The following is a 6,145-nucleotide window of genomic DNA, read 5'->3' as shown; positions in this document are numbered from 1 at the left end:
CCTGCCAGCAAGGGATTTTACTTGTACCTGTGTGCAGCATGTTCTCTTCCGGCTTATGGAATTTAACAAGGTAGTAAGGGTATTTCATCTGTCTTTATTTTTATATGGGCGTTAGGACACAAGCAAAATCTAGCTTTCCCTTGTTTTCCTGGTTCCTTAGGTAAGCGACAAGCCAAGCCTTTCATGTGCTTGCTTAGACTGGAAGTATGTATGGGAGACACTCACAGGCCTTGCTATGGAAACACCTGTGCCCACTTTTTCCTGCAGGCTGCTGGCTCTAACTGTACTACTGATACATGCTAAGTCAGCTAAAATCGGCTTATAAATAGGGTATGTTAAGCATACGGAAGTGTAGACTTCAACTGCCATAGCTACAGACATCCCGTGGAATGAGGATGATGTCTGCTGGCACTCTCTGCATCAGCATTCAGTTTTCCCTTGCCCTTCTTACTGTTAGACTTCTCAGCTGACGCTTTACAGCGAAGAAATTGCTACAACATAATCCGTGTTCTTAAACCTAAAAAAAAAAAATCTTGGAGAAAACAACTTGCTGGTTTTCCCTCCTTGCTGGCAAGGAGAAAAATAGTCCACCAGGAACAACAAAAAAATCCTAGTAACAGCTCCTTAAGTTATACCCTCTGCTACCCTCTCTGATTGCTCTGGTCTTCCTTCATTCACGGTAATGAAGTTTTAAAGCTCTGGTAGAAGGATGACAGCACTCAAGTCAAAGGAGATGAGAGCAATGAGGAAAGCTTTGCTTTAAGCTAGAGCAGTCTTGCGAGTTGCTGCCTTTATGCTGTTCTTATCTTGAAGGGTACAGAGTCTTTTCCAGTCATAGGGACTCCATAACCCTATGAGTATGGAGAAATAGTTGCTAATTAACAGTGTGTATAATAAGTAAGTGAGGCTGGAAACAAAAGAATATTCCTCCAAGAAAAAAAAGGAAGCAGAAATTACTGTACTTAATAGCTGGGGAAGCTGTTAAAGCTAGTTGACACAGTTCTGGTACTGCCGTGTGTGTTTTGGGGGCAACATAAACCATAATTGCTGTGATGGCAGGTAAGAATCCAATTCTTTTTTATGGCTTAGTGTAGTTAGTGAAAGCAGTGGTCCTAAGCTGCATGCTGTTCTTAAATGTAATGCAAATTCTCTTTTGTGACTCCTCAGTACTTCCAGGTTACTTGTAGCTGATCACCAGCAACTGCTTCTGTTAGCTATTAGCTGTTGGGTTTTTGCTAGGAATACTTTCAGTCCTGAATTGAAATGATGACATCCTGAAACAGAAGAGGCTCTTGGAGTATTGTAGGAAGCACATTCTTCCTGGTTCTAGTGCAGGTGTACACGTAGGAGGAGACAGAAGGCAAAGAACCTCACATAGGTGGAGGGGGTGAGGTGGCATCACAGTTAGAGCTGTTGCAGTTAACTCTTCCCAAAGCATGAAAGCAACGTGGCTGGGAACAGGGATTTGTTGGGTTGCTTCTTTGTGTGAGCCAGGGAGTCTTTTGAGGGGCAGATTAATAAGAATATGACACAAGGTAGAGGTGGAATAGATGAAGCAAAGAATCTGGGTGGGAAAAGGGTTGCTTGTACGTGTCTATGGAATTGTTTCAGGGGACTGAGCTGGGGCAAATTCAAGATAATAGATGCAGCCTCCTTGAATTTGGATGGCAGTGCTGAAGCTTCAAAACCTTACAAGCTTTGATGCCACTTCAATTGTAGTGCATAGCTGTGGTACTTGAGCTCAGAAGTGCAAACTGCACAGGATTTTTTTATCTATTTTCTTCAACGTGAGCAGCAAAACATCTTCCAGGAATGTGCCTGGGTGCTACGCTGCTTTGACACGGCTTGCTTTGCATCACCAAACACAGTAGTTAGGTTGCATCGAGTACTTTGTGGAAACATTCATTGTGTTGTCACCCAGAAATGGGATGCTACAGATATGTGTTGGCCCGGCAGTATCAGTGCTGTTTTTTGGCCTTTGAGAGGTTGGTCCATAACATGTGACCTGTGTAACGAGAGGCCCACATAGATTGGTGACTTCATTAAGTCTGATACTGTGGTGGTGTGTGACCCAAGGCCCTGAACGTCAGAAAATCAGGCTGTGGCCACCTATTTTATGCAGACTTTGCCTATTAACAAGGTCTCTACACTGTACGTTAGAGACGTGCGCCTCCTTTTCCGGACTAGATAGTGAAAATACCAGTTTTGTAGTTCAGTGAATGAGATTGGTTGGGCTGTTTGTTCTCCAGAGCTGAAAAATGTTGGGAGTGTATTCTCTTGGAGTCCACAGAAATGAAAATGATGAGAGGAAGAGAACGTTGGTTGCAGCCCGCGTGCTGCTGTTATAAAGTAGTTCTCTGATGTCTTTTTCCCTCTGCTGAGACTTATCAGCCTATCGTCCTTTCCTGTTAGGAGCGCATACCTGGCTTGGGATGGTGTGCGCAGTGCAGATTCTTTACCGTAAGAGCACACTGAATGCCAGACTTCTTCCTGTACTGCCGTGTTAACCATGAGTCACAAATTCAGGAAGCAGTGATTGCATCGGAATTGCTACAATGCTTTGCGGAGTCTTTTTACTGGGTAAACTTCACAGCTGCAGTTACAACTTCCAGCCTGTGTTAGCTGAACACATCGTACTGGTGCCCGCCATCAGTTTGACAAAGATGGGATTGCAGTAGGAACTTGCTTTCTTCCTTCTTTTTAATTAAACAAGTCTTTGAAGCAACTTTTCCAACACCGCCATACTTCACTTCTTCCAGTTATTTTCTGTTTTACTTAGCTGAAATGTTTTTTTTTCTTCCAAGCTTGAGGAAGTTCTCTACAAGAATGTCCCGTAATGATTTCATAAACTCTTTTCGTTGTACCTAGCTGCAACAGAGAGTGCTTTTATTCAAAAACCTGCTGGTTTTCTTTTCCAAGAAGTAGTGGGGTTTTTCCTATCTCTTCACTGATGGGAAAGGCTGTAGGACAGTAGCTTGAGGGGCTACTAATGCTGTCATCAGTGAGCCGGGAAAAGGCAGGAGTCCGAAACGGGTAAAAAGTACTTAAAAGGATACCAAAAGAGTAAACGGTACTTAAGCCGTGGATGTTTCTTTTTGCAGGGATGCTCCGGACCAACCGCTTCTTTCTAGCGCTACCTCAAAGTAACTTGCAGATAGAACTCACAGGGAAGGTTGATCAAATGGTGATGATCGCTGTCATTCTGCTGGACACGCAGATACTTGCCTTTCGTTTTGGCTCATTTTTAATACCAATTAACTTCAGTGCCTCGCGTTAATAGACACCGTTTGACTGCATCGGCAAATGTTTCTGAGTCGTGAGTGTCGTTAAAGGCCTGTCACCTGTTGTGGTTTAACCCGGCTGGCAGCTAAACACCACACAGCCGTTCGCTCACCCTCCCCCCTCCCTCTCTGGGATGGGGGAGAGAAACGGGAAAGTGAAGCCGGTGAGTTGAGATAAAGACAGTTTATTAAGACAGGAATATAATAATAACAATAATAGTAATAATAGTGATAATGATAATAGTATTAATAATAATAATGTGTAAGAAAACAAGTGATGCACAACGCAATTGCTCACCACCCGCTGACCGATGCCCAGCCTATCCCCGAGCAGCCGGCCCCCCACCCCAGCCAGCCACCCCTATGTATTGTTTAGCATGACGCCAGATGGTATGGAATACCCCTTTGGCCAGTTTGGGTCAGCTGTCCTGGGTCTGTCCCCTCCCAGCTCCTGCTGCACCCCCAGCCTGCTCGCTGGCGGGACAGAGCGAGAAGCCGAAAAGTCCTTGGCCTGGTGTAAACACTGCTCTGCAACAATTAAAACATCAGCATGTTATCAGCGCTCTTCTCATCCTAATCCAAAACATAGCACCCTACCAGCTACTATGAGGGAAAATTAACTCTGTCCTAACTGGAACCAGGACAAACTGCTTCAGCACTTTTGATCTTTTACAAACTCAGCTAAATTATTTAAGTTCTACTTTGGGCACCGTGTTCCTTCATCAGCCAGGATTTTGTGGATAGAGTTGAGTCTTCTTATCACGCGAGGCCAATAAAACAACTGAGTAATTTAAACCTTTGTGGCTGCTCCCACCCCCAACACTTTCCCATTCCCATGACGACTTCTCATCCCCCAAATGACTTCTCACCCCCAGGTCTCACTCGGGGACCCACCACCCGCAGCCGCTCCCCATCAGGAGCAGACATCCCCAAACCAATTGGCGACGCGGGCAGCGGCAGAGGGCTGCGTTCAGCCCCCACCCCCCCCACCCCCCCCCGCTGACCGATGCAGGAAATAAGTGCAGGCAGAGGCTTTGCAGGGTGGAACAGTTTGTAATTTATTCCCGGGGTAATTAATTGTGGCTGCCACCCCCAGCCCGTCCCCAGGTGAGGCCCGGCCGCCTGCTCAGGCGGGGGGCCCGGCCTGCCGGCCCGTGCGGTCTCCGGCCCCCGGCTCCTCCTGCCTGACCCTATGCAGCCAGGACGTGTCCCCGACGTCGTCGTCCTGCTGGGACCTTGGCAGTCTGCGCCCCACCTGCCCCGCGTGCCAGGAGAAGCTCCTGACGAGCTCTCCTGCCATGGAGGGGCTGCGCTCCCTGCGCCGGGGCGAGACGCTGCGGGAGCGGTAGCTGGAGGGGCTCGTCTGGCGCTGCTGCTGCTGCTGCCGCTGCCCCAGCCGTGCGTTGCGCTGGAACCTCCTGCGTGGTCGTCGGGCCAGGCGCACGATGCCAATGATGTGCCCGCGGCACAGCGGGCAGGTGTCTCTTTCGGCAGCCCAGACGTGGACACACTCCAGGCAGAAGATGTGCCTGCAGGGGTCGATGCGAGCCGCGCTGGACATGCGCTCCAAACAGATGGGGCACGTCTCCTCCTCGGGGGCCTCCTCTGGCTGCCGCCGTGGCCGCCAGCTCATGATGCCTGTGGCCGCCGCAACGTGGAGCTGGTTTTCGTCTGGGGGAGGCTGCCCTGGTGCCAGGCACTTAGCAGCAGCCTGGGGTCTTCAGCACCCCCCGGGTCGCCGGCAGGACCTCGATGCCTTGCGTGTCGCTGTCTGGATCTCGACGCTTGGCGTGACACCAGCAGGACTACTGCAGATAGGAGCAGGAAGAAAACATTGCAGCAGCAAAGAGACATCAGCTTTCTAGGTTCAACCAATTGTCTAGAGTACTGTAGCGGTAACTGTTCTGTGTATGGATTGCAGACATTGCCGTTAGAATGGCAAATCTGCTTGTGGTAGGTTATACATGGCAAGACCGCGCTTAGGACAGATGAGGCACATAGATGTCTATAGATTTGAGAACATTACCGAAGGACCTCGATGGCTCGGGTGCAACAGCAATGGCTTCGCGTGTGCCTCTCGGCACACCTCCGCCTCTCTCTTTCCTTCCAGCCTTAGGACCTCGAGCTTTCGATACCGCCAGCTGGACTGGCCGCAGGCGCGCCGCTCAGGGCGTTTATAGCCAGCCACCTTTTGTGAGGCAATAGGGTGACATCACCAGGGTCTCGGGGTGCCCATCAAGCACTGACTTGATGGGAGTCTCACGTATTTGAACGTATTTGAAGTGACACTTTATTCTTGATACCTTAGGGCCCACTCCTTGGCCCACTCTTGGGTTCGGTCTCTTCCGAGATGGCTTTTCTTAATTAGCCTGATACCGCTCTCCTTGCTTGGCTTCTGTCAGCATGGAGCAGCCATCTCACATCAGCATTTTCTCGCAACAATCAGGTGATCTCTGTCAGTGCTGCCAACAGGGGCACCCCGAGACCCTGGTGATGTCACCCTATTGCCTCACAAAAGGTGGCTGGCTATAAACGCCCTGAGCGGCGCGCCTGCGGCCAGTCCAGCTGGCGGTATCGAAAGCTCGAGGTCCTAAGGCTGGAAGGAAAGAGAGAGGCGGAGGTGTGCCGAGAGGCACACGCGAAGCCATTGCTGTTGCACCCGAGCCATCGAGGTCCTTCGGTAATGTTCTCAAATCTATAGACATCTATGTGCCTCATCTGTCCTAAGCGCGGTCTTGCCATGTATAACCTACCACAAGCAGATTTGCCATTCTAACGGCAATGTCTGCAATCCATACACAGAACAGTTACCGCTACAGTACTCTAGACAATTGGTTGAACCTAGAAAGCTGATGTCTCTTTGC

Source organism: Anser anser (assembly GCF_964211835.1).
Source record: "Anser anser genome assembly, chromosome: 2".
Classification (NCBI taxonomy): Eukaryota; Metazoa; Chordata; class Aves; order Anseriformes; family Anatidae; genus Anser; species Anser anser.
This window is presented reverse-complemented; position numbering follows the sequence as displayed.